This window comes from Aulostomus chinensis, chromosome 13 (assembly GCF_037954235.1).
Source record: "Aulostomus chinensis isolate RoL2024-O1b breed Wild chromosome 13, RoL_Achi_v1.0, whole genome shotgun sequence".
In the NCBI taxonomy this organism is placed as follows: Eukaryota; Metazoa; Chordata; class Actinopteri; order Syngnathiformes; family Aulostomidae; genus Aulostomus; species Aulostomus chinensis.
In genome coordinates, this window is record NC_141332.1 from 23,561,692 (window position 1) to 23,589,237 (window position 27,546).

At 42.7% G+C, this 27,546-nt stretch overlaps 1 protein-coding gene and 1 long non-coding RNA gene across 3 annotated transcripts in view; both read left to right on the forward strand.

Annotated features, from left to right (window-relative positions):
• gria2b (glutamate receptor, ionotropic, AMPA 2b) overlaps positions 1–1,579 on the forward strand; it is a 51,862-nt gene extending 50,283 nt beyond the window's left edge. For both annotated transcript variants that reach the window (XM_086222161.1, XM_086222162.1), the window contains exon 16: positions 1–1,579. This exon is cut by the window's left edge and continues 475 nt beyond it. The gene's annotated coding sequence lies outside the window, so the exon portion shown is untranslated.
• A 3,761-nt stretch (positions 1,580–5,340) lies between these two features.
• LOC147251464 (uncharacterized) lies at positions 5,341–18,512 on the forward strand. Its single transcript, XR_015118953.1, has 3 exons — positions 5,341–5,602; positions 16,875–16,998; positions 18,358–18,512. It is a non-coding gene; the product is annotated as an uncharacterized LOC147251464 (long non-coding RNA).
• Positions 18,513–27,546: the final 9,034 nt, after the last annotated feature.

Consider the following 27,546-nt stretch of genomic DNA (forward strand, 5'->3'; position numbering starts at 1 on the left):
ACTGGGATGGAAACGAGGGCTGCTTCTTCGAGCCATCTCGACTGTGTGTCTGTGTAAGAGTGTTAGCGTGTGTGTGCGTGCGCGCAGAACGTGTTGTCAGAACCATACTGTATCTGTAGCCGCCACCTCCAAACAGGATTTTCAAGCACACTTGATATCATCTGCATTAAGATGTGAAATTGTCCTCCTCCTTTTTTTTTTTTCTAAGAAAATCAAAGAAAAAAGTTTATTAAAAATATTTTTATGTATTTTCACAAAACAGCTTTTAAATAAACTTGCTTACATACTGGTTGGATATACATCTTAATGTGCGATCACAAAGAAAGAAAAAATACTAAACAGCTTCTAGTTCAATATTTTTAAAGCCAAATACATTGCATATGGGGTTAGATGTTGAAATCATGTAATTAATTCCTATTCTAAACTTTCCTGTATATTTTATTCTTTAACATTTGGTGTTGATATGAAATATATGTCAATGCTTGACATTGGGAATCAATCCTTCTCTGTTTTCTTGTTAGACTTGGTGCAGCGATTTTTTGCTTTATACTTTTGTCTCTTCGTTTGCTTCAGTGCTTTTGCTGTTTGTATTTTTTCTGACGAGGACCAGGGTTGTTGTTCTGCTTTCAAGAGGAAATTACTCTGTTTACATGAACGCAAAACAAAAACAAAAAAAAATCACAAAAAAAAAACAAATACTAGTATGGTATTATCACACATCACCTTTTGGAAGTGACGTCAAAACAGGCATCGACATCCACATGGTTTGCGTGGTTTGTGGTATCAAATGCCAAATAAAGAAAGGGTGCCAAAATCTAGTGCCAGTAGATATGAATATAGAGTCTTAATATAATCAATCACTGTCATTTCAGTGAATGTAAATGAAACACTGTAACTTTTGTAACTAGATGTACAGTTGGTGGCAATGACAGTGCTAATACAATAGCATTTTCGGCTTTGTTTTCCAGTCTCCATGTATTTTGCATTGATCTGACAATGAAGTAGCACCAGTAGCATGTTGTTGCCGCTAATACTTAGTTTCCGTCATTACTGCCAAAACATGCGTTTTCATTTTAATGTTGAAGTTGTGAGGTTAACTGTTTGAAATTGGAAATACAATGTTAGACATATATACAATATATACATATATACATATATTTTATATAAAAAGGTTTAAATGAAAAATTATAGCCCCGTCATTATAGCGTTAAAGCAACTCTAGTCCTATTAAATACATTTGATTCAGGATATACAAGTTGTTTGTTTTTTCTTCTTCTCAGTTGCAGTCTTATTATTTACCAACACAATTACAGACAAGCACTTGGAAAACTCGGGACACATTTTATCTTTTTCTGAACCCAACCACTAAAAAGCCCTCTGGTGCAACAAAAAGCGGGGTCGTTCGTACTCTTACTATCGCTGTTGTTTTTGTATTCAACAATAGAAACATATACTGTAGTTGCTTCTCAATTCCATTCAGGCTATTCTCACTGACATTTTGTATATGGAATGTGTGCTAACTTGTTTATTTTTTGGGACTCTTTCTAAATAAAAGTGGCTGATCTCTTGTTATCTCTCAGTGAGTGTCATTTATTTAGGAGGGGGGCGTTGTTCGTCCTGAGGGAAGAGTCGCAGGAGTAACTGATGCAAAGTCACGTTTAAAGTGATACTCCACTCACAAAGCGTACTTTTGTCTTTCTATTACTGTAGATGTCTTGAGCTAACGGAGACATTTTTCCCTGCTGCATCACTTCTTTGTGACTCCAGGAAGCGGAGAGATCGGTAGCAGACGGCTGGATAAAGAAGACCCAGATCAAACCGGATGAAGCCTGGGCGTTTGTCAGTTCGTGTTTTTGGGTAGTTTAGCTGTTGCTAGCACCGCTAGCTCCAAGCCAAATATACCTGCCTGGCTCATTCCTCATTCTCAAGGCACTAAGAAGTGAAGCAAGTGGGGAAAAGGAAAAGTCTCGGCAAGCTGAAGACAATCAGTCAGTATTTGGAAGGCAGGACACATTTGTGGGTGAAGTCTCACTTTGATCTCCCCACCGAGTGATCCATAGAAACCAGTTTAAGAGAAGTTTAACTTTTAAAACACATCTACACACACGAGACATTAACTTCTATGTTAAATAGCTGTTCTTTTGTGAATATAACATTTTGGTCATTAAAAACTAAGCTGCTGTAGAGTTTTGCAATCCATGAAGGAGAATAAATCTCACAGGATCACACAGGGAGCTTAAAGACCTCAGTGCAAGGTGCCTGCAGTCAAGCCTCCTTCTGCTGAGTATTAATGAATGTCACACGTCCCTATGAAAATGGTTGACTTCCCTCTGCTCCCTAAAGATAATCCCTCTTTTCTCACATGTTCCGCTCCACTTCTCAGTGTTCATTTTCCATCACACCTTGAAGTTAATTACATCGTATTAAATTCATGTTTGAGGACACTTCCGCCTCGTAGCGAGTGGTCTGTCCCCCAATGTCCAGAAAATGTTTTATTAAGTAAATATTAGGATGGGTATCAGAAACAACGACGTTGGCTCAGCAATTCATTAATGGAGGGTTCACTTCAAAATTAATGTACTTGGCACAAAACAAGAAAAGCCTATTTATGTTTTGCCATCTGTGTGCAGACTTACACAAAAAATTTCCAGGCTGAATTTTATGAAATATCATTAAGGAAAAGCCCGTTCACTTTTCTTAAGAAGAGCCAAATCATGGATTGGATTGCCATCGGATGCCAGGATAGGGCACATAATTTGCAAAGTGGGTTGCATTGAACTTATTCTCCAAAAAAAATCTGCTCACGACCACAATTCTTTGCCCTCTAGATTAAAATCTTCATTAGTCCAGCCTAATTATTATTATTTTTTGACTCCTTGTAGCGACTCTCACAGATGTTCACGTTAATCAGATCCACGATGTGTCGACCTCAGTGGTTTGTCGTCTTTGCCCCCCCACCCCCTTGCTGTGTCCTAGCAGCCTCCTTCTCATGGTACTTGGAACAAATATTTTCTTTGCTGCAAGAGCTCATTTTGGGACTGTGGATGCCAATTTCAGCATATTCCATCGATACTGACAAGATTGATTTGCACTGTTCTAATTCAATGAACTCAATAAACTGAAAATAAAAAATAATGTGAAGTGCATGTGTGAATTTTTTGCTCTACCAGTGTCGGACTGTGTGCTCCTCTCTGGACTACTTCCTGATCTAACCAGAGGCGACGTGCACAGCCACATGTCATCGTTTAACCTCTGTCTGTCCAGGTGGTGTCCCACAAATAATTGGCAGAGTTTCTAGGGAAAACCTGGACTGATTAGGAGGGACAGAACAGCTCTCATCTGTGGAAATCTGCTCGAGTTTATAATAAACCAAAGATTGGCGAGCAGGAGGGATAACACACTTCTCTGAGTGTCCTTTAGGACCCACCCACGATCCCACAGAGACCCTTTCCACCCCCTGACCACTTAAATTAATTAAATCAAGAGTAAACACAACAACAACAACAGGCTGTTGTGTTTTCCAGGCTGAGCGTGAAAGACTATCCAGAGTCTTGCAGAAATGTGAGAACTAATATGAGTGAGGAGAGTGGATTCATTTAGGCGTATTTGTTATAACTCTGCCAGGTTTCAGCATAAATCAGTTCAATGATCTGACATTAGATGGTGGAGGCAGATTGGCAGCCACTCTCACTCTGCTCTGCTCCTTCCTGTTTCTCCACCTTTGTCACCAAGTGCTTTCTCACGGAGGGACTGTTGGGTCTAGAGCCGCTCTATATGAAAAGCACCCAGACATAACTTATAATTTGGTGCCATAAAAGAGGAGGGAAAAAAGGATTTAATGGAATGAAAATAAAAATGTCATGGCACATTGTTATTGATTTCTCTGGAAATAGTATGTGCTTTGGTGGTGGTGCTCTCAGAGTGCACTTTAATAAGAGATTGATTGATTTTCGGGCACAAAAGAAATAACCACATTGTTACTTTGCAAAGCGTAGAAAATGCTCAGTAACTGATGGACGAGGCAGAATGCAATGAATTGAATATGCGCCCATGTCTCCCCTCCATCTCTACCTCCTCTCAAACCTGCCGCAGATCATTTTAACATCCATATGGGAAAATAAATTATTTACACTGTCGGGATTTCAGCTCATCCTAGATATTGTTTTGAAGTCCCCACCCCCCCCCCCCCCCACACACACACACACACACACATCCATGCATGCATACCATTAAAAGTTCATGTGCAATGTGTTTTTCTCATGGCATAGAGGATGTACTCTTCAAGACAGGGAACACAAACATAGTGGCATTTCGAAAAGCTGCTTCTGGCTCCGGGCGATAATCACATCCACCCTCAGCCTCCACTCCACTTACATGTTCCAATCTAAATACTTGGGTGGGTTTGCCCACCATCTGTTTGATCAGATGGCTTTGCTACTGGACACATCTGGTCAGCCTAAACATATAGTGAAGCTTTTGTCAGATGGCTGGAGTTGGTTCAGCTTCCGCCCACAGCTGCTGTGTGCAATTATCATAGCTCAGTCAGGACCGCTCTCGTCTCACATAACTGCAGACTGTAGAATCCTGACAGGTTACTTAACATTTAACTTTAGCGCTTCGGGGTGGGGGGTGGGGGGGGTGTTTCTGTCATATATGAGCATATCGACCCCCTGCAAAGCATCAGCAGACATGAGCGATGCATTACAAAGTGCTGAGATCAACATAAAACACCAAAAAACTGTAACAAAGTACGTATTATAACTTGTATGCCAAAGACGTGTTTAAAAAAATTTTTTTAGCATATGAACATTATCTTATATAAATTGGAAAGCAGAGGAGGAGGGTTTCTCCCCAGTAGAATGAGTGTCAGGTTACACACTGGCTGGTTCGACATCGCGCTGTCTGCACACTTGAAATTTGGGATGAATCCCACAAAGGAAAACAAAATACAGGAAAAGCTGATCTAATAACTGAAAAACATGAGACAGTCTTCTAAAATTTGAGTATTTGATGTGATTCAAAAAGAAAATGTCACAGGACCGTGTCTGTTTTGTAATGACTGAAAAGTTTTGTGTTGTTTTTTTTTATGTATATTAACTGTTTATTCTGGTAGTTCATGACTTCTTGGTTTTCAGCTTCTAGTTTGCTTCTACCCGTGTCTTAGTTCACGCTGCACGGTTCCTGTTTTATTTTGTCAGCTCTTCCCTCCTGAGTCTTTGTGTGTATGTCACTTCCTGTCTTTGTCTGTTTCCCGCCTTTTCTTCAGTGCCTCAGGTGGGACTCGTTGGTCAATCAGTCCTGGTCAGTCACAGCCCACCTGTCCCGTTTCTTGTTTCATCATCAGTTGATTGTGTTTGAGTTTGGTTATCAGAGTCAGTTTTCATTGGATCTTCTTGTCAGGTGGTGTCCTGTGACCTCACTTGTTTTCTAGCCTGTTTGTTTTCTAAGCGTTTTGAGCTTTTTTGTGTTTAGTTTCTCAGGTTCTTAATTTAGCTTTTGTTTGGTTTGCTCATGAAACCTTCAGTTGCGTCTCCTCGTCCCTGCGTCTGGTCCCCGCCATCGCCACTGTGCAAATCATGAGGTTTCGCCACAGCACCCAAAGGTAACGTCATACTTAGGAGTAATAATCTGTTATGCTGAAACTATTATTAAACCACTCTTATCTTAATCATCCCGTAAGTACATAAGAAATCCCAGTACCTCCCTCACTTGAGTAAACGCCATCATCCTCTCACTCTTCTGATTATTTCCTTTTTTCAGTTATTTGAATGTGACACTGTTTCAGCAGCTGTGATACAAGCTAGCAGACCAAAGTATCCGTGTACTCACTGTAGGTTTTGAGTAAGCGGGACTGTGTACACACGTTAGGAGCTCCTCTACTACATTTTGTATGAAAAAAAAAAAAGAAGATTTTTGAATTTTGAGTCTTGATGTTTGACTTCCAAACCAAACAAAGCTGTTTAGTCTTACTTTTCCATGGAGGATATGTTTCCTTATTGTTTCAAGACCAATGAACTGTGAAAGGTTAGGTCTGTCTCATGGCTACGTTACAGACATTTTGCTCCTTTAAATATCTGCTGCCTGAGGGTTTTTTTGTTTTTTTACCATTTGTTGCTTTTGAAGCTAATTTTTCTACCTTAAGTGCAAGTTACAGTCTTGACGTGAGTATTAATACTCCTTCTTCAAAGTTGGCTTTGTTGATGCATGGCTGTAGTAATTGACCTAAACTGTGCTCCACTTTTCTTAGTAGAAAATGACTTATTGGAGTTGCATTACCCAGCAGGGAGGCCATCATTCCACCAATCAGTCTCAACACCTTTGTGTAATCAAGTATGCTTATGGGCCATTAGTTCAGCCGATCATTCCATGGAGGGACGGTTGAACAAAATGAATCTCCAGCCATGTGAGCGATCATCCCGTCCTTCCTCCAACATTTTTCAATGTATATCCTGATGAGAGCCTCCCTGGGCTGAGGCTAATGATGACAGAAGGTACACAGGGAATGGCCTGAATCTGCCACCTCATATAGGATGCATCAATAGCACAGCCAGGGCAATGTTTCATCTTCAGGTTTATTCAGGCCGCTATGCCCGCCCGCCTTGGCCTCATTAGAATTAATCCTGCGATGGCACGTAAAGGTTTACATGGCAACGATGCATCAGATTCAGAGTACCGGAGTCATGTACGACTCACAAAAGTCTCATATTTCTGTCCAGAAGCTTAAAGATCCACCCGTCAAATTGGTTAAAATATACGTCTCCTCTAAATGTCACCAGAACGCGATCGAGATGACCGTTTACATTGTTTGCATTTTCTTGAAAGCCATTGGAACATGAAAATAACATCTCTGGAAGTCTACTCCATGTCAAAATGCCTGCTATCGAGATGAAAACAATATCCGTGGCATTTAAAAACAATGGTTCGGGTCTACTGTCGAAGCAGAATGTCTCTTGCACAGACCATCACCTGAGCCCAGCAGACAGCGATGCTAATACAGGATCAGATGCATTTACATCACAATGATCCACATCTCCGTGGACGGGGATTTGCAACCCTTTGTTTCACAATCCCCAACAGCAAAGTGTTGTTTACTCTCAGAGAACAACGGAGTTTAAAGTATAAATGTCCTTTTATGGAGAATTGGTTTTTGATTTATAGGTCAAATAATATTTTTGTCTGTGATTTCAATATATGGATCAACTGTATCTCCAGGAGAAGCCTCGGGAGTTTAAATTATGTAGGAGATATTGAATGTTTGAGAGTAAACCACCATGTCTACCTGCTGCTGCTGGCTTAGTCTACCTGAAACCTTGTTTTAGTTTCATAATGCCCAGTGGGGAGAAAACAGAAAATAGAAAGCACTGAAAACACATACCACCTCTAAGCTTCCCTGAATATTCGCCTCCTCTTCTGATCGCATATGACACTGACCCATCTATTACGGCTGTAGGCAGGTCTTCTGGTAAAGTGCACCCTGGGGTTCCATGTCCATTTTCTCCTGGGTAGGAAGAATAAAGCCCAGAAATGTTGCTTAACTCGGCTCCAATAATGATGAAACGTTGAAACAAACCCATCCTACACCCCTGGGAGCTGCAGAGCCTGTCAGTGGACCCAGTAAATCAGCAGAGTGCCCTGAAACCATCTGCTCCAGAACTTCTAGTGCACTGTATGATGGAGCTAGCACTAATGCTAATGTGCTAGCTCGTGCTGTCTGTGAGGTCAGAGGTGATACACAGCAGGATGTTTAATGTCTCGGTGGGTACAGGGGTTGTTTTTATTTTATTTTTTTAAAAAGGGAACCTCTACACCAGGGGTGTCCAAACTGGTCCAGTAAGGGCCGTGTGCCTGCAGGTTTTCATTCCAACTGAGCAAAAGTAACACCTGATCCAACAAATGAGCTGTGTGAACACAGCTTAGTTGATTTAAGTAGAATCAGGTGTTTCTTTTGCTCGGTTGGAATGAAAACCTGCAGGCACACGGCCATGACTGGACCAGTTTGGACACCCCTGCTCTCCACTAAAACCTTAAAACCAGCCAACTGGCGGCTACTTCCAGTTAGCCCTCTGCTAACTTGAATGTGGACAAATCCTATTGCGCTTCTAGACTTTCCAAATGTTGTCAGACAAATTTGGTGGAGAAAACTGATTGAAATGTGTCATTTCTCTCCTGAAAAGATTGAGAGCGTCTAGATTTCAGGAGAGTTTTGCATTTTTGATCAGGTTGTGATTTACAAAGGAGAGTGAACTCAGCAGTGAGGTTGAAATTCTGACAGAAGCCTGTCCTGAATGGCGTCTGGTAGTCATGCACAATAGAAACGGAGCGAGCGTAATAGGTCAGGTACACCTCTTGAAACCGATGACATTTGAAATGCAGATGTGACATTTTAAAATTAATGTCTGCTTGTCTTGTGCACAGCTAACAGCTTGGGCCATCAGTGTTAACCCTTTAAATATGACTGTAACTTTTGGGGGGGGGGCATGTTTAGTAGAATCCCATTAGTGAATACCAAAACATCTCACCACCACAGCAAAGAGGAGAAGCACATTTCTAAGGCAGCCAAGGTGGTGGGTGGCGTTGTATGCTGTAAAACAGTTATCCCCTGGCCCGGTTGTCATGGCAACTGTGTTAGCTGGGTTCTCATGTTCCAGTACAGCATGACATCCCTGTAGCTGTGAGTCGGTGTGTGTGTGTGTGTGGGGGGGGGGGGCTGCTCTTCAAAGCATACCACCATTTAAGTCACCCATGAGAGTAAAAGAAAACATCTGTTGTGCTCTATCAGCGGTGGGATTATATAATCCTGTGTGATAGTGGATAGAATGACAGTGATGGCTGCTTCAAAAGAGTTTCTCTCTTCAAGGAGGTTGAACAGATTTCCATGGAAACGGACCAAGGAGAGCTGTTGTTCTGTTTTCTATCGCTTCAAGCACGTCGGAAGGTGTGCAAGCTGCTTTGAGGTGGCATTTCTTCTGTAAATGTCACAGACGCAACTTAGCTGACACATGTAGCAGCTTGATTTCAGAGGCGTCACATTTAAAATAAAACGCGCTGACGGAAGATTTGCACTTGAATGACACTGGTATAATTCATCATTTTCCATCACGGCCTGGCAGGGTTACTGGATGTGCTGCAATCAATCAGATGTGTCTGGATCCAGAGATGTGACCCCATCGCCGTTCCCCGAGACCGGGACTAATTCAAGCTGCAACACAAACAATTTAACTCTTTCAGTTCAGGGTTTTTTTGCTGGACATTCTATCTTTCCCCTCCTGTAATTTGTCACATTATTTACGCTTCCTTATTTACTGGCAGAGCGATAGACTAATGGTCTGTCTCATAACATTGTGGGATACATGAGGAGGTAGGAAGCATCCTCGGATGTTTCCTTTGAACTCACAGGAACAGGATCGTTCTAGTTCAGCTGAGAGCAGCACACAACGCTACTGATACTCGCTTGACGTATGCTAGTCCTCCGTTTGATTCAACCCAAGAGACACAGCCAGTCTCGTCGTCGAAATACGCTGCGAGGTCGGGACTTTCCCTTCCTTCCTGTGCCATGTTTTATCTTTTTTTTTTTTTTTTTTAAATCTATAATGGAAACTCAACTAGGAGCCAAGAGCGCCACCGTGTGGCCGTTTATTTGCTTCATATTTTGGCTCATTAAGTTTAAGGTGTCCACATTCTGGCTGGTAGTGAAAATTGTACTCCCTCAGTTCCGTGAAAGTCAATAAGTTCTTTAACTTTGGTACAATTTCACTGAAGTGGCACAGACAGGGATGTTGATGTCTTTCGCCTGTCGGTGGCGCTTTTGCATTTGTCATCATCACGGTTGGAGCAAAAAACATGCAGTAGCAGCTAGAAACTGTTTTGGTTCCCATTCAGATGAGAGAATAATTAAATCTCGTGTGAGTTTTGTATCCTCCTCTGTCGCTGACACAGCAGGTGACACTCACGGGTTTAAAACTGGAGCAGCGGCGCGTGAACGTGAACACATCCCTCCTGCGGAACAACGAAAGATTGGGACTCAAATTTGCACGTACAAGCATATCACAGTCAGTGAGGTGCAAAGTCTCGGCATCGGAGCGTCGACGGGACTCACTTCCCACATGTTGCCATTTGTGAAAGAAAATATTCAGAGCATAAGGCGACCAAAATCTCAGATACTCCACTACAGTCAAAGCAAACTCAAACTTCAACAAATTGCTCTCATAAGTTTATGCACCATAAATGATATATGAAGGAATCTTCACGTCTGCTAAATAATGATACGATAGGAAACTGGTAAACAACATTCCAGCTGATCTGACGAAGGGCAAATTATGCAGCAGCTGTTTGGGGTGTGTCACAATGAGTTGCCATCTGTGCAAAAAAGGACTTAAGCTGGAGACTTTGATGCTTTAAGACCAGCCCACCGCCACCCCTCTGGATGATTTGTATTTCTTTACTGGCAGATCAGAACCGTTGGAGTAACCAGTGAAACAAGTCTAATACGATGAATAGAGATCTGAGGCGTCGGCTGAGGAAGGCACTTTGAGAAAAAAAAGGCACTCATGACTGGGCTCTCATACAGGCGCCATCTGCCTCCGAGTGTCTCGCTTGCCAATGGAGCTGGCAGTGTCAAGGGAACCGGACCTCTCGTATGGGAAGATGGATCTTCCATGTCCACTGAAGACCAGCGAGATTAAATCTTTCATCTGTCTCACTGGCCTGCACCGATTTATGAAGCCTATGTAGATTACGCCTCTGCAGTCACATGGGCACATAGGCTGATAATGCTGCTGACGGGGACTTCTATCCTTGTGAGGACAAACGACACTTTAAGACCCTGAGAGTGAGCAGGACTCTTTTTCAGAAGGTGACAGTTACTTGCTGCTTTTAAAGGCTGTTGCAGAGACTCGGTTACAGTTGGTTTATATATGATGAGAAGGCTAAATACGATGCTTGGGCTGTAAGTTTACTCAGTTTGTGTATAATATGTACACAGATGATACAAGTACTTTATTACAGTACGCAGGTTCTTCAGGGATCTGTGGTTTACCTTCTATTTTATAAACAAGCTTTAGTTTAACAAAAATGACTTCAAGAGAGACATTCAAATACTGCCTGTATGTTTCAACACTGCAGGATGGACTGACAACGTATGTTTGGATTTCCGTGCTTAAAATGCGTCTTACATCTTTCACTGGGCAGCTCGCATGTTGTCTTGAACATTCCCTACACACTGGACGCTTTATTCTACACTGTATAGTCAGGATAATTCCTGCATATTCAAGTGTGGCCTGAAGTTCCAAACCACCTAATACTGGGGGGGTGGGGGGTTGATGGATGGCCAGTTATACAGTCTCTTCACCAAGTCCCAGATTCCATCTGTTTTCAGCCTCATAAACACCTCCTCAAAGGCTAAACCATTGATTTTCCTTCAGGAGGATTTAATTCATTCCGTGAGTGAGGCTGTATGCAACCCACAATTTGGATGCTTTGTGACAATGTGATACAATTCTTATCTGTTTTAAACTGCTGTGAATAATTCCTCACTGCGTTTAGATGTTTCAATAAATTGGATCGACTTCGGTGGGGCAAATGAATCAAACAGACTTTAAGGGGTTTAAAAGGAATTTCTTTAAGCATTGTAAGTTAATTGGATTTCCGATAGAGGTATTATAACCCTCATAATGAAGTTGTGAAGCACATTTGGTCAAATTACGGAGGATTATCTATCCATTACGTGCAGGAGAAATTAGGAGGAGCTAGAACCAAGCAGCTGACTTCGAGCCAGCGATACAGAAACTGTAGGTCAGCAATCAGTCACATTGTTGACACCTAACATTCACATTCTTCAAGCAAGGTGCTGCGATTTTATTTATTTTATTTTTTTTTGTTTTCATTTACCTCAGTCACTTGGCATACAACTGCCCACCCCAGGACAACATAAATTAAAACACTGGGAGTTGGTTCTCAAAGCCCTGTAGAGTAGAAACTCATAAATTTCCTGTCAAGGCATGAAAAACGGCCCCTCTGGGACACCCCTTCCTGGGTGGTAACCACCTGGAGTTTCCCCACTTGATTAACGGTTCCAACTGTACCCGGTGGCACTCAGCAGAACATCTGTGTAACGTGGTGACTTCCAGTATTAGGCAAATCGTTGGCATAATGAGATGCTAATATGAAAGTAAATTAAAGCCGAGGTGATGGTTCATTTCTCAGTCGTCAGAATGTATGGATCCTTCAGTCAACAGCTTCCCCTAAACAACTGATTTGAATATTACAACTAATCTGCTTACACCCTAATGCATTTAATTATATGCAGAAAAAAAAAAGTGTATTCCCATCCATCCATTTTCTTCCGCTTATCCTGTTAAGGGTCGCACGGGGGGCTGGAGCCTGTCCCAGCAGCTTTCTGGCGAGAGGCGGGGTTCAGTTCGGGTCCAGTATTTCATGGCCAATGATAGCTCCTGTTCTTTATTTTATTGACACAACATGCTTATGCAATCATTGCATCATATTTGTATCAAGGTGGACTGATTATCAGAGTGTAAGACATAAAGTAGACTCAAGTAAAAGTAAAGAAGTACAGGCTCTTACGTAAATGGACCCTTAAGCATAAAAATGGCCGCTCGGCCTGTATCCATGTCGCCACCCCTCCTCTGACGCGCCACTGACATCACATTCTCTGCAGTCGACTGTCCCTTCCTCGTCTCTGTTCTTCTTTGTAGTATGTAAATACGGCAGATGTCTTCAAGCTTCTTAACATTTGGCAGATGGTTTTTCTCCTCTTTCACATGTTGGGTTTTTTTTTGGGGGGGTGGGGGGCAAGTTTATATACATTACTGCCACCTATTGGAGGAAAAACAACTCCCACGCAGGTTTGCTCTTACACTGTACAAAGACGGCTCCAGCCTGTGGGTATTCTCGGCCTCTCCTCACCTGTCACTGTGGAGTTTGCTAAGTAGGTGGAATGCAGATGGATACACGCCACCATCTCCCTCAGAGACAGCAGTTACCCAACACAGCTACCAGCTGTGTCTCTGGAAGGCTCTAAATCTCCGCTTGGGCTAAACCGTTGTCGCTCACGTTCTGTGCTGCCATTTATTTATTGATAGGGCCTTTACTATTCTGCATATTGAAGGCTCAATGTTCATGGCAGCTCGCTGTGTGTGAATGACTGTCGTGTTGCTGCTGGACTCGAGGGAGGATATTCTCTTCCGCAGAATGTGTAAGATTTCATGCACTTTTTTCTGTTGTTTTTTTTTAGGGCTTGTGGAGCTTTTGATTTCAGCAAGAGGTTCTGTTTAGAGCAGCTCAGGTGTGCTTGCCTGTTCAGTTGGTTCATTTAGGGAGGTGTGACACCATCGATCTGGTGCAGGTCAACCAGCCCTTATTACCTGCACAGATGGTGGGTCATGGTGGTGTCCGTCACTGTTCATTTGTGTTGCGAAATCGTTCCCTCTCAAGCTAGGTTCATTTAGAATGAATTTGAAAACTTTAGTTTTACATCTCTTTGTCTGATATCCTGTTGAATTTGAAGGATATCAGCATTTACCATTCAACTAGAGACCATCCCACTGCACACTGACTAGAAATAGACCTCTTTTCTTAGTCCATCAATACAGAGGCAAAGGGCAATTAAGTCCCGCCCACACCGGAGGGGAAAACAATTCATCGCTCTCCAGTGACTTGTAATGCTTGGAGGTCTCTCATTGTCAATTGTGTCTAATAGTGGAGAAGTGGAAAGTGGCTGTGTGGTGGGAGCACAACACTAAGTTGTAAGCTGCTGAACCGAAACACCGAGCCTTTAAGGAGACAAAAGTGGTAATTACAGTGTGATTTTGTCACCAAGTTAAATATTCTAATGTCAGTTTAGGGATCATTTCTTTAAGGTGAACGAAAGTGTTTGGATTCAACCATGGAAGGATGTGGACGGATCAGAGAGCTGCATGCAGGAGAAGCATTTCACCGTTTCAGCTCCAGGCAATGCAGGGAACTGAACTAGCAGCCCCTGAGTTGGTAGACGGCCGCTCGACACCTGGATCCTCCTATACTGTTGATAATCACCTTTCCCCTGGCTGCAAACGTGCAATCCGAACCGGCAGTGGAAACGCAACAATTCCTGATCAAGTGTTGTGCGCAGCTCACTGTAAGCTGCAACACACATCCAGATCAGTCCCCAGAGACAACGCTGAAATTCTCTGAGGGTTTGAAGCTTCTTAGTGGCATACAAACGCCCCCATTTCATATTCAGGTCACCCAGAAGCTAAAACGGCCTCACCTTGTATGAAGCATGGCACTCAGCAGATTTCAATTTGCCTGTAACGTCCCCTACATTCGACCCCCACCCCCCCACCCCAAATCTACAAACACACACATGCACACTGCAGTTCCCCAGAGGGTGATAGATCTCAGCCACTACTCCTCTCTGTCAGACTGTAATAAGGCTCATGCCTGCAGCCTTCATCTACTTGGCTCCTGATCTATCAAGTTCACGCCAAGGTGTCAGAAGCTATTAACCAGGAGACCTAGAGGCCACTCCCATCAATATTATTGTTACGTTTGTTGCTTCAGACAAACTTACTTCAACCCTTCTTTTACAAAGACAATGATGAAGACACAAACGCTCCTGGGAACACAAGTGGAAAATGGATGGATGGACTGATGGATGACCAGGTCAGATGTCTTCATCTCAATTCTGTCCTTGATAGTTCCCCAGCAGCCCCCTGTTTGAAAGTCAGCCCCCTGCTTATGAAGAGAAACAGGCGTGCACACGTAAACCAACCATGTACGGACACATCTTAGACTTGTTTGTGTGAGGAAGAAATTGGTATGATAAACCGATGCGGAACAATTCAAATGAAAGTCAGAAGCACGTCTTTAAGCAGCAACAGCCGGGGAAGACTCGCAGCGACACCGCCGAGGTGGACAGATTGTGACGACAGGTGCTCCTCAGCAGTTTTCTCTCCAAATGAAAAAGGCCCACCCACGCTCCCCCCCCCCCCCTTAGTCTCAGTGGATGTTTGTGAGCAATTTGAAAGATCCCCCCCCCCCCCCGCCCCAGAAGTTCCAGGATAGTACATTTGACCTTTTGACCAACAAATTATTTTCAGTTCATCCTTTAGTGGTGGGTTGTGGCACATTTGAGTAACTTTAGTCGAGGCATTCCTGAGGTATTGCATCCGTGTGAAGTGACGGCAAACTTGACCGTTGAACTTTGTCCTCCAAAATGTGCTCAGTTCATCCCAGAGTCCCAGTGAATGTGGGTTTAAAGAACTTCTGTCACGGTGTTGATGTGGCATTAAAGAGAATGGCAGGGCCTGCGGACAGATGGATGAATGGAGGTGGGAACATCCCGTGCCTCTCGCCCACGTCTGCAGGGGCATAAAACCACCAACGTAGGAACTGATTTACTGAAGTTCCGCATCGGATTGAAGACATTAAATAAAAGTGTTTGATGGGTGAGGTTGTATGTGATCAGAATTTTGCTCTATTTGACCTGACGCGTGAGTCAAACATTCCTGCACCGAACTGAGAAGTTAAACTTCTGCTGGTCAGCAAAACAAGATCTTGAGGGGCCTTTAAAGGTATGATTGGTCACGCCTTGCTACATTAAGATGTCTTAAAATGAACAGAACCCATGTTATGTGTTGTGTTGAGTTATGTGCTGACATCCAGGGACACAGCAAGACAGATTTACTGACAGAGGCCCGGAAATATATTAGAGCACAATATTTAAGGCCAGACTGGGAGAATCATTCAGGCCCAGAAATGCAGCTTGAAATGCGACAGCCGTCAGAGAACCTGTGAAAGTGGAGGTCTGGGGTCCCGCAGCAGGAGACTGGAGTGACAGAACCTTCATTTACTCAATTTCATGCATGTTAATCTCAACATAATGAGCCAAACACTGCTTAATACGATCTACTAAGTGCTTCCCTCTGTGTCCCCCTGTTGTATCTTTCAGAAAATTATTGCAAAATACAAATTCATTTAAAAAAAAGTGCTTTTTAAAAAAAAAAAAACTTTTGTCTCAACCCCCTGTACACACATTACACACTAATGACCAATAAAATTAGGCAACTCCAAAGCCCTCCTTACAAGTCTCTAACAAATCATCACCATCACCGAGAATTATGGATAAACCACAGAAAAATCTTTGGAAAAACAACACATCGTACTCACAAAACACGTACTTCAATCTGTGAAAACTCATAATCAGACCAATGTTTAAAGAATCGCGATTGATGATGAATTCAGTAAATTCTGCTTTACAGCGTCAGAGAAATTTAAGCGAATTACAGTTTTCTAATAAACCAACTCCTTGGTCCTTTTTACAACATGTCTCTGCCAGCCCCCTTCATTAAAAAAGTAAAGCAACAGTGGTTGTTGACGGCAACTTCCTGCGTGCAATTGTCTTTGTAAAACTCTACGTTTAACCCTAACAGCTTTTGACGTCCTCCCACCACAGGTGCAGTGTTTGTCGCTGTGTTAGCACATTTGTTTAAAGCTGAAGTGTTCGTGAATTCAATTAAAGGCCCATTGTTTTATAAATGATTGGCAGGTATGGTTAATGGTATTAATATTGTAAACTTTGGTGTATACTTAAAATATCCATTTAGCGTTAATAATTTAGCCCAGGAGGACAGAATCATTCCACGTCAAAAAAAAAAAAAAAAAAAAAAAGCTTCCCACAGCTTTGTCATTAAAATAAAATCACCCATCAACTTCAAGGTGCCCCTAATCAGATCCCCTTGGCCAGTAATGGCAGGTGCTTTACACGCTCTCTTCCTGTGTGACTAATCAGATTCATAAACTCCAGCTCGAGTCCAAACAGCAAGACCAGTTCTGTTGCCCCGATGAATAATTGAATCTGTATTTCTTTCGACTAACAGCTGACGGAAGCACAATCCTGTTCCCTTCATTTGTTTCGGGCAGCGACTCAAGTCACGTGCAGCCTTTAAATGATGGTGACTTATTTCTGGGCCCGGTACAGTCATGGAACAGTGTTCCCTCCAGGTAATGAATCTGTGGAGACGTATAATTTTGATTGATTTCGGGCCACAATGATATGATAACTAGTTCATTTAACATGTGATTAATTTGTGGGAACAACTTCGCCATATTTTGTTCTCTGTCATGGCAACATAACGCATATTTTTCTCCTTCTCTCATCGTTTCTTACATAATGATTCATTGCCCTTGTGGTGTTTTTTTTTTATTTCCTTTTATGATTGACAACCAGAGACCGAGTCCCTGTGTTTTGTATTAGATATCAATTCATATAATATACAACACTCCAACAACCATACACACTGTAAGGACACATTGTGCATTTTAAAGACAATGAGAATATTGCTGTTTGGGACATACAGTAGCGTTGGATGTAGACGAATTCAGCGTCACCGCCGCCGCAACCCTCACGTTCTGTTGCTGCTGCTCTCGTTTTGTTGTACCAATTAATTTCATTGTTGCGAGTGCAGCGTCAATGCCAGCTAAAGTCAGACTCTTGCTCAACAGGGTCAGTTCAAATAATCGCGCTCAAAGAACATCTTGTGACACCATCTTCCCGAGGGGCAGTGACCCAACCGTCTCCTCATGGGCGCTCCCAGCAGCAGCCCTAATTTAGTAAATGCAGCCTTTGATGCTCCTCATGACTGTTGAGAATCGACGCAATTCTAGTGTTCCAATAGTTTTTAATTCTAGTTCAGGGTATTCATTGAAAGAGGCTTCAATGTGGGGTACGTGACTTCAGAAACATTCTCTTGCAACGGTTAGCATGAAAGAACAACACCATATAGAGCACATGTTCGTACTCAATAAAATTTTAACGAATACGCTCAGGGTGCCTTGTGAGACCCAGCAGTGAATGATGTAACTGAAGCAAGACACAATCTGCTATCTCAGCACTGCTGACTTCCCAAGAAGCTTCTTTTCCGTTGTTGTTTACTCCAAATACAAAACCATTTTCCTTCGTATGTTTTTTAATGTGAGAACAAAAGCGAAATGTACCAATCTGGACTTGAACCCAGGGGGACACAATTACATGTGATCCATGGTAGACCTCCAGGCCACCAAGATACTCCTGAACTCTGGTGTAATTTGACGTAATCTGCGTGATCCCTTGCTGTATCTGTGCAGCTTCAGCCACTCAACAAAGACCCGATCTGTGCTGAAACTGCAACATCAAAATTGTCTTTCGTGAAGTGTACTGCTGGCATGATTATAAGCCGTATGTGCAGGGCATAGGAATATTTTAATAACACATTTTATGTCACCTAAAGTGTGATTAAAGTTTGTTTTTTTTTTGCTAAATTAAAGCTTGTTTCAATTTGTGTGATCGGTCATTTAAGAGGTGCAGTGCTATTTTCTTTCCAGTTGGCAGGAATTCCTCGTAAAACCAAACCCCCAGCTGACTCCTCTCATCCTTTAGCATCAGACGGTACACAGAGATGCAGCTCTCCTCCTCCCTCTGGATGGACACAAATGTGGTCATTAAAAAAGAATGAGCATTGAAAGACCCCTGGATGCCACCGTATGGAACTGAATCACTCTGATTTCCAGTCGGCGGATTAAAAATAAATTGTATCTGAAATATTCAGGTTGATGTTATTAGAACAGCTTTGCAGGTTTTCCTTTTGCGGCTCCACAGCTGAGCTGCTTTGCCTCGCTGGGATTCAGAACTCATTCAGGTCCCCAGAAACTCCAGAGCAAAACAGGAAAGCAGTGGGACAGGAAAAGAAATATAGGAAAAGGAGACGGTGATGAAAGAAGACAAGGTGGTGAAATCGAAAAACGAACAGAATACCACAGAATTGTGTGGTCTCCATTACCCAGCGGTCATGAATTATTGAGATCAACAGTGACCGCCTACTTTCACAACAGCTCTGGTTCAGCGGGTAAATTTCCTATTTAAATCCTCCATTCAAGTTTCTTGAGAAAAACACAAGGATACAAGCAAGCCAGCGAGCAAACGAGTCATGACTACAAAAGTGTACATAGTTGTGTCGTGATTTTATTTTATTTTTTTTGTGAGTGTGAGATTGTGAGTAATACCTGTTTATCTTAAGGTTGACACGATTCAGATTTAACCTCACAGTCCAGCTCGATACAAAACTGTGTTTTGTTTGTTTCGTTTTAAGAAGCTCAAATGTAGGTCAGGCGTTTTTTTTCCAGAATCACATCTCTTTTCATCACTTTCTCTAACAGTCACAATGAGCTGAAACCACACCAGAAGATTATTAAGGGCTAATTCTGCCACTGCGTTGGAAAACTCCATTAACCATAATTCCCTCATGAGGACCAGAGGTGAAGCACGTCTGCTACAGCAGGAATTCTCCTTCTTGTTAAGAGTTTGCAGGCTGATGTCAGGAGAGGGCACGAGAGGTTGTTGGTGCATTTTGAAAGAGAGGAAGTGAAACGATTAATGAATCATTTCACTCTTGACTGGCTTGCTTGGAAGAAAAGCCACCTGGATGAATTTCTAATGCCTGAATACGGAATTCTTTTGATTGTTTACATTTGCGCTCATCCGGTTTCTTGAGGAGTTTAAGAACATAAGAAGCAACACACAAACTCATAATGTCAGTTTAACGTCTAAATTCACTGAATTGAGGAACGTGACAAGAATATCTGAAGTCACGGAAGATTTTGGAGGTTTGTTCATGAACCAGAAAACTTAGTGCTATTTTTGTTGTTGTTGTTTTGACTCAAATCTGAGAAGTCTGAAGCTCTCTTAATCCCTGTCCCTGGAGATTCTGTACAGATGAATGAATTAGGAGATCTGCAACAGAGATATTCAAAGCTAACATCTGTTCAAGAGGAAACCTAGAAGATGTCATCATATCTCAATCACGTATTAAACCCACCGTGTGGCTGTGTTCCGTCTCAGGAGAACACATGCTGGCAGTGGTTATGGTGGAAACAAAACCAAAAGAAAGCACCACAAGAACACTATTTTTTTTAATTCCAGTGGTAAATGGTGTGCTATATTAACGTAGCATCAAGTGCGATAAAGAGCAATGAATCATTTGCAGCAAGTCTGATCTTTTCTAGCTTATTCTGAGTGTTTGAGGCCTGCACCTGCTCTGGTTCGGTCCTGCTGAAAAGAAGAAGACGGGAAAACGACTTTGTCTGCTGATGATTCGTCGCCGCGTCTCTTTAACAACCGTAGTAGCAATGTCATGCTCTGATTGTCCCATGTTTAGCTTTTAACACGCTATTTGGTCTTTAAGCCTCCACATGTTTTTCAGTAACTGGGACATCTTGCCTTTATTTAACTTTATATCTGCTGGCAGACATTTTTTTTTAGGGAGGGCATTTGGTTTCCCTTCACCAGAAATGACATGAAAAACAATCCAAACAGGTTTGATGCTGCATGAAAGGCCCCATGAAATGAATATTAAAGTTTCAGTCAAAATCATAAAGGGATCGAAGGGAGGGACCTGTCCTGGATATTGATTGGCATTTACATGAGCCAGTTGTGGTTAATGTATACAATTTAACCCCCCCCACACACACACACAAACACACACACACACCCTAGAAGGAAATTAAGCACACTCAAAAATTGCGTTACATAAAGATACAAATGCTCATCGCTGAAGTGTCACTTTGTTCCCTCTCTGTCAGTAAAAGCTGCACTTCTGTCGTCGTGAAGACCAGTTTAGTCCATGGGAACATTCTTGAGAAGAAAAATCAGTAAGGAGAGAGCAGTACTGTCTTGGACCTCCATTTTTGTGCCTCAGGGACTCACTCTGGCCAAAATGCTTACTTCTTCTCAGCTCTCTGCTTATCCATCCATCCATTTTCAACCAGGAGTTCACCCTGGACAGGTCACCAGTCCATGGCAGGACCAACACATATGGACAGACAACCATTCACACTCACAGCCACGTCTACGGTCAATTTAGAGTTGTTCTTGATGTCTTTGGACTGTGGGAGGAAGCTGGAGTACCAAAGAGAACCCACGCAGGAACAGGGAGAACATGGAGACTCACACAGAAAGATCCCGTGCTCCAGCCAGGGCTTGAACCCGCACCCTTCCTGCTGTGAGGACACAGTGCTGACCACTGCACCACCGTGCTGCCCTGCTAACAAATATGGATTTAAATTCCGCAGCTGGACTGTTAATTTGATCCATTTTATGTTTGTGAAATGATCATTTTGCAGAGGTTGTGATGCTCAAAAACAATTTAGCCATTGTTTTCTTTCACAGTGGGTCTATGGGGAAAGGGTATTTGGGGCTGCAGTACATCACGTGACAGGCTGGAGAGAAAGAGGCATGAAAATCTGAGAAAGCACTTTCATTGGATGCAAAATGTGTTTACACCCCTTTGTGCAGAATTACTCATCAAATGTTTAATTTTTTTGTTGTTTCTATGAGAGAGAGAGAGACAGAGAGAGATCTGGTACCCTGATGCAAGCGACAGCGGGATGCTGACACCACGTTGAGTTAGATGAGGGGAAACCCACAGCTGCTGGAGAACATCGACCAGCTGAAAAGCCTTGTTGGCAGCTCCAACAGAAATTGATTTGTCGTAACAACCACACACCACCCGCTCTGTCCCCCCCCCCCCCCAACATGCTGAAAGAGGTGATTAAAGGTTTTCACCTGCATCACAGCAATCTTCTATGGGTTGGCAACACGTAGTGTCACTTTTTGGGGGAGGGGAATTGGTCGATGTTAACATTTTTTGGGGGGAAAAAAAAAAAAGACACACAAAATTCGTCATGTTCTGGTTCCAGGTCTTAATATTCACATTTTTAACAACAGCAACAAGTTTTTTTTTCTGAATCAAGCTATAAAACAACAAATTTTCACTAAAAGAATAGTGAACCAACATCTGTCTTGATCATAAATGTTAAAAAAAACTCACCAGAATGACAAGAAAAATAATATTGCAGTGTTATTTGATTTAATTGGCTTTTTTGTGCGTAACCATAAAGCAATAATGTTCTATGCACAAAAATGATATTAGAATATTGCTGTTGTAGTGTTGAAGAGTGGGGGGGGGGGCAAGGGGTCTAAACCACTTTTGTATTTTTTTTCATGTTTTTTTTGTTTGTTTGTTTGTTTGTTTGATACATTTTGCTCAGTAACAAACCCCTCGATATCTCACCTCCATTGGACCGGATCAGCCTCGTCCTCCTCCTGTACATCCTACTGCTAATGTACTGGGCAGATGGCTTGCATACACCCTCACACACACACACACACACACACACACACACACATATTGACATAAAAGAACAAACACATACCTAATACACTCGGGTCTGTGTTTGCCATCTCTTTTAACGAGGCCGCTGAGACGGAGGTGAGCCGGACAAACAGCGATGCCGGGTGAGAGCTCTGCTGCTTGCACAGGAGGATGAAGCCATTTTTAATGCCTGATTAGGTTTGATGTGTGAAGTGATGGCTTTGCTTTGCCCGTCCACTGACAGCGGTTCACGGACAAAGGTCAACAGAAGGCTTGTAATATCGAGTTGAAATTGTCGAGATGGATGGAACTGTGTGTGTGTGTGTGTGTGTGTGTGTGTGTGTGTGTTCCACACAAACCCAACACAATATGAGGGTCATAGGTACATTTGAACATTACAAGCACGAGTGTGTTGTGTGTTTGTGTACTACATGGTACATCGAAGTAATGGATTAATTATCTTTAGTTTAACAGATGGAATATTTGTAGATTAATACACAGATGAAGGCAGTTTTTGAAAAAGGTTGTTTTCACGGAACTCATTGGTTTGGAACCAGTTTTGTATCATAGCCATGTGGGTAGTCTATGCAAATGAAGTATTTTTTTTTTCATTTTGAAGCTATAAAATGTAAGGGACAACCTGAAGTACAATCCGTGCGGCAAAATCTCCTTAGACCCTGTAAAAAAGTTCCATCCAAAGATTTTTGATTGCTGATGACTTGTTCAACAGAAAAATACAGGGAAAAACACAGAGGGCTTATTTACTGACCCCATCGTGTTGGCTCCACTGTGTTGGGCTGACGTCTCAATGCACCGAGTTCCCTTAAAACTAATTAAAATGAAATTAGGAATGGAACATTTGGCAGGGTCTTCTGAAAAACACAAATAATGAGATGTAAACATATTTCCTCTACCAGACGTTGCTCATTGTCATTCTGAACAAAACAGCATCCGTTCCGATTTGAATTTATTCATTTACAGAAACGCATCATTTAGTTGGTTGCGCGGATACAGATGATGACATCACCTCATCACCTGAATGAGCCTGCGATTGGTGGTGGATGCGGGATGAAGAACAGCTGAGATGATTAGATTTATTGTGAAGAAGTATCAAGGAACGTGTGTGTGTGTGTGTGTGTGTGTGTGTGCGTGTTTGGGGGGAGGGGGGCTGTCACAGAAAACGCAGCTGTACAACTTTGATATTTGCATTATTGTTGAATGGAGACATAGACAATGCAATATCCATGGAGCCTCGTGGAGGATGAGTACCAGAAACGAGTACGAGTCTGCCAAAATCAACATATTGTAGATTCAGCAGAGACATCTGATCATTCATGCACAGTTTGCAATGATTATGTTGATATGTGCAAGCTGCTGCGGTATGAACATGATTACAGCTCCACCCCTGTGGCGGGCTAACTGTGCAGGCGTCGACCATTAATCTCTGCGCCTCAGTTTACACTCGCTGCCCACCTCTTCAGACACCATTTAGAGAGCATGTTCAACGTAATGCGATCCCGTGATGCACCTACTTTGTGTAAAGCTTCTTTTGAATATCACAAGTGTTTATTCACATTTGCAGCGTGGGATGGTTGACTGGAGGGCAGTAATGCCTCCGCCAAGTGGTCACTGGTGTGTGTCTGTGTGACTCTTTGCTTGTTTGTTAGCATTGTGTTTCAAAAACTGATGGTGGGGGGAATTTTTGATTCGATTTCGCGTCAACGGGTGATCCTTCAAGGAAAAGTGATTTGGAGGCAAACTGAATCCGACTGTATTCACTCAGTCTGGGGGCCATTGACAGGATTAGTGGTGTTCTTCTGCAATTCACAAATAAATTTAGATCAAAATCTTGAGTGAAATGGTTGAAAGAGGAACGTTTCAGCTCCTTGAAACCCTCTTGATTGGACTCCATGTCTATAATCTGGAGGGGAGTGTATTGTAGTATTCAAAGGTGTTTCTACCTGCATTCTTGCTAACTTTACAAAAGTCCATGAGAAAATGAACCAACTTCTCACTTGTTTTATCACCTCAAGAATATTCCTCTCAATTCCTAATTAGTCTCTTTTGTGAGTTCCGAGTCCAATCATCCCCCCACCTGCCTCATCCAGATGCCTGAGTTTCGAAAAAAATAACATGATTTTAACAAAAATGTCGAAGCCAACGCTGTAAGACGGGAGTCAAATTTGCTCTGTCCACTTCTTAAACAGTCAGCACATAAAAGAGAAATGAACAGACCGTGTTTGTGCATCCCAGTTCCCTGCAGCGTGTCTTAGCACCATTCAAAGAAGGGCACAAAGGTGCTGATCCAAACTGACATTGAAAGTTGTTCCATCCAACAGAGGAAGCAGCCATGCATTCACTCATAATCTGTCACTGTCTGACATTGTTGCATTTAAACAAGAGAAGTCTCCCCAGAAAGACAGCAGGGATGTTCAGCCTTGTCTGCAGCTGGTTTCGGTTCAAGCCGTACTCAAAGAGGCGTGACAATGATTTCTTCTTTAGTTTTTTTCTTCTATAGCCGTTCGCTGCACGGACGAATTTGAATATAGAAATATGTGACTTAATTGCGGCTTGGACTGAGAGAGGGGACCTGTCTGCGTTTGTGTGTGTGAGTGTGTGATATGTGACAATAACTGGCTGAAGCACTCATCTGCTTGACACACCTGCTACTAGTTTCTCTGAGGGCCCATATTAAGCTTTAATTAAATTTCATTCTCTCTCGAAAGCGTCGGGCGGCGGTGGAAATCTGATCTTTGACTTGGCATCACCTCCCTGGCAGGTGGGATGCAAAAGAACTGCTGGCACACCAGCTGTCCTAAAGTTCATACTGGCACTTCAATATGTGAGCTGTAAACTTTTCACCAAAATCCAGGACTCCTGCTATGGTTACCGATATCCATCCATCCATCCATCCATTTTCTTCCGCTTATCCTGTTAAGGGTATGATTATGAACAGTTTTTACTGAAATGATATCTGTTGTATTGAGTGAAGATGAAGCTCTTACAAGCAAAAAAAATGTCAGGCAAACATTTTAGAATGTTCATGAAAAATATGATCTTCCGTCTTTCATAAAAAGCGAACAAGTAAATGGACGCTCTATGTTGTAGGAGCACTAGATATTCATTCTGTATCTGAAGTTATAAAGGAGGGAAATGTGTTTCAAAGGTTCCAGAGGCTTCAGAGAAGTTAAGGACACAAAGTCCGTTTTCGGGGTCAGTGCAGCCTTTGTTAGAGGAGAGGAGAGAGCAGACATATTTCAGAGGATGATGAAACTGGGGATGGCAACAGAAGAGCGAGCAAGCAGAGACATTCAGTATTTACACTGGGCAGTGGAGCCTAATGGCATTGCATTAAAGATCCCTTGTAAAAGAGACTTGATAAATGCACTCCCTCTCTTTTAATGATTCACTCGCAGAGCAGAACACAAGCGTTGCCACCGCAGAGATTCAAAAAAGGGATCTCAACAAAGCCGTTGAAATATGTATTGCTACCGACTTTTCTTTTGATTTTCACTCCAGTGTCAAAAGAGAAAAATACGCCACAAAAAAAGGCATTGTTCATTGCTCTTTATAGCTGAGTATTAAGGGGATACATGCTGGTAAAGTGGCACACTAATCTCTGGACAGTGCAGAAAGCAAGCACAATCATCCCTCGACAAAGGAACGGTCAAATCTGCTGAGAAATATACTGTTGCTCACTACATTTTCTTCCTGTGCTTCAGTGCAATGTCTCGCTGCTGCTGCTGCAAGAACAGAGTGGGCTGTGAAAGAAAGATCCCAGCATATAATTAGGACCTCAACTGATGTAGCTGGCACCCACTCCATAGAGGATTTGAATAATGTTCTCAATAGAAAATGAATCACATATTTAGTGCTCTTAAAGCAAAGGCACCCAGCAGAACTGGCACGTACAGCGTCTTGTACGGGGGCAACACCGTGCTTAGCGTCTGGTTAGGTCTGGGGCAAAACACACACATGCACACACAAACACACACATATATGCTGGGTAGGACTGGCTGTCATGGTGCAGTAAAAAAAACAGCGGTCTCCTATTTTATAGTCTTGTGTCTTGCTTTAAAAAAAAAAAAAGATGCAATACAAAGGCAAATACAATGGGAAATGACAAATATTCTCAGCCTTGTCACAGAAATGCAAATGCGGAGGAGTGGTTATATCACTCCAGTATGAACAAAGGAGAAGCTGCCGCTGAAAACTGCACCACTAGAATCCGAACCTCAGTTAATTCTCTTTGAATTTGAACTGGGCAGCTTAAATCATTGCATTAAAACCAAAAACTGGACTTGGAGATGGAAACACTGGCCAGGTGTTCCCAGTTACCTTATCAAAGCTCCGCCCCGCCATGGACCTGCAAAACGCCAACACGCACACAAACAGGCACACACACAGTGCCAGAGAGAGACCAAGACCCAGGGCTGTCACGGCGGTTGTGAAGTGTAAAAGATGCTGGAGAGGCAGTGTGATCTTGGACCATCGACCTCCTACGAAGCAATGCGAGGTGTCGTCTGGGTTGGAGGACAAGATATCTCATTTTTCAGGGCTCACATCTACTAACCCCTGTGGTTGTTTACGGCACGCGAATAATTGATAATCACTTTAAAACTCAAAGGAAAAAAAAACCCCACATGAAACTAAACTCACCTCAAAAGTTCTTAAATCTAAAGCCACTAACATCCTGCACCAACAACTGAACAACGTCAGTAACACTTGTTGACTAGCTGGTGAACGGGCACTGTGCAGGCTCTTACACAACTTTGGAGTTTCTGTAGTGTCATTAAATCGTTCAGCGGCCAGATTCAGCTTTGCCGTTTCCACAGCTTCCTTCAGAATGATCAACTTATCCTGCAGTCATTGGTCCACTGGCTGTATTTGACTGGATGTGTCTGACGGAGCATCAGCTGCAGAGAATGTGGTCGAGTAGCTCCAACTGTTTATCTTTAAAATGATTAAGCGTCTCTGTCTCCATCTCTCTTGTCGCTTTAGGTTCCCATTGCTCGCTCTCTCTCTCTTTCTCTCTCTCTCTCCGGCCTAATTCCTTCTACAGTGGGAGTGACATGTCTTGTAGGAGGGAGTGGGTAACAGTGTGAGTTAATTTAATCAGCATCATGCTTGGGTAAGGCAACCATTTCTTAGCCACTCACTACCCTGGACTGCTGTTAGTGTGTGTGTGTGTGTGTGTGTGTGTGTGTGTGTGTGTGACTGCAGGAGATTGACAGGTAGGTGGAGGCAGATTGTATCAGCTCACCATCCCTTGAGACCACAACTCTCCCCAGACCTTGATTCAACCCCCCCCACCCCCCCCCACCCCCACCCATGGCTTCAGCTCAAGCTGCTGGAGGTGGGTGTC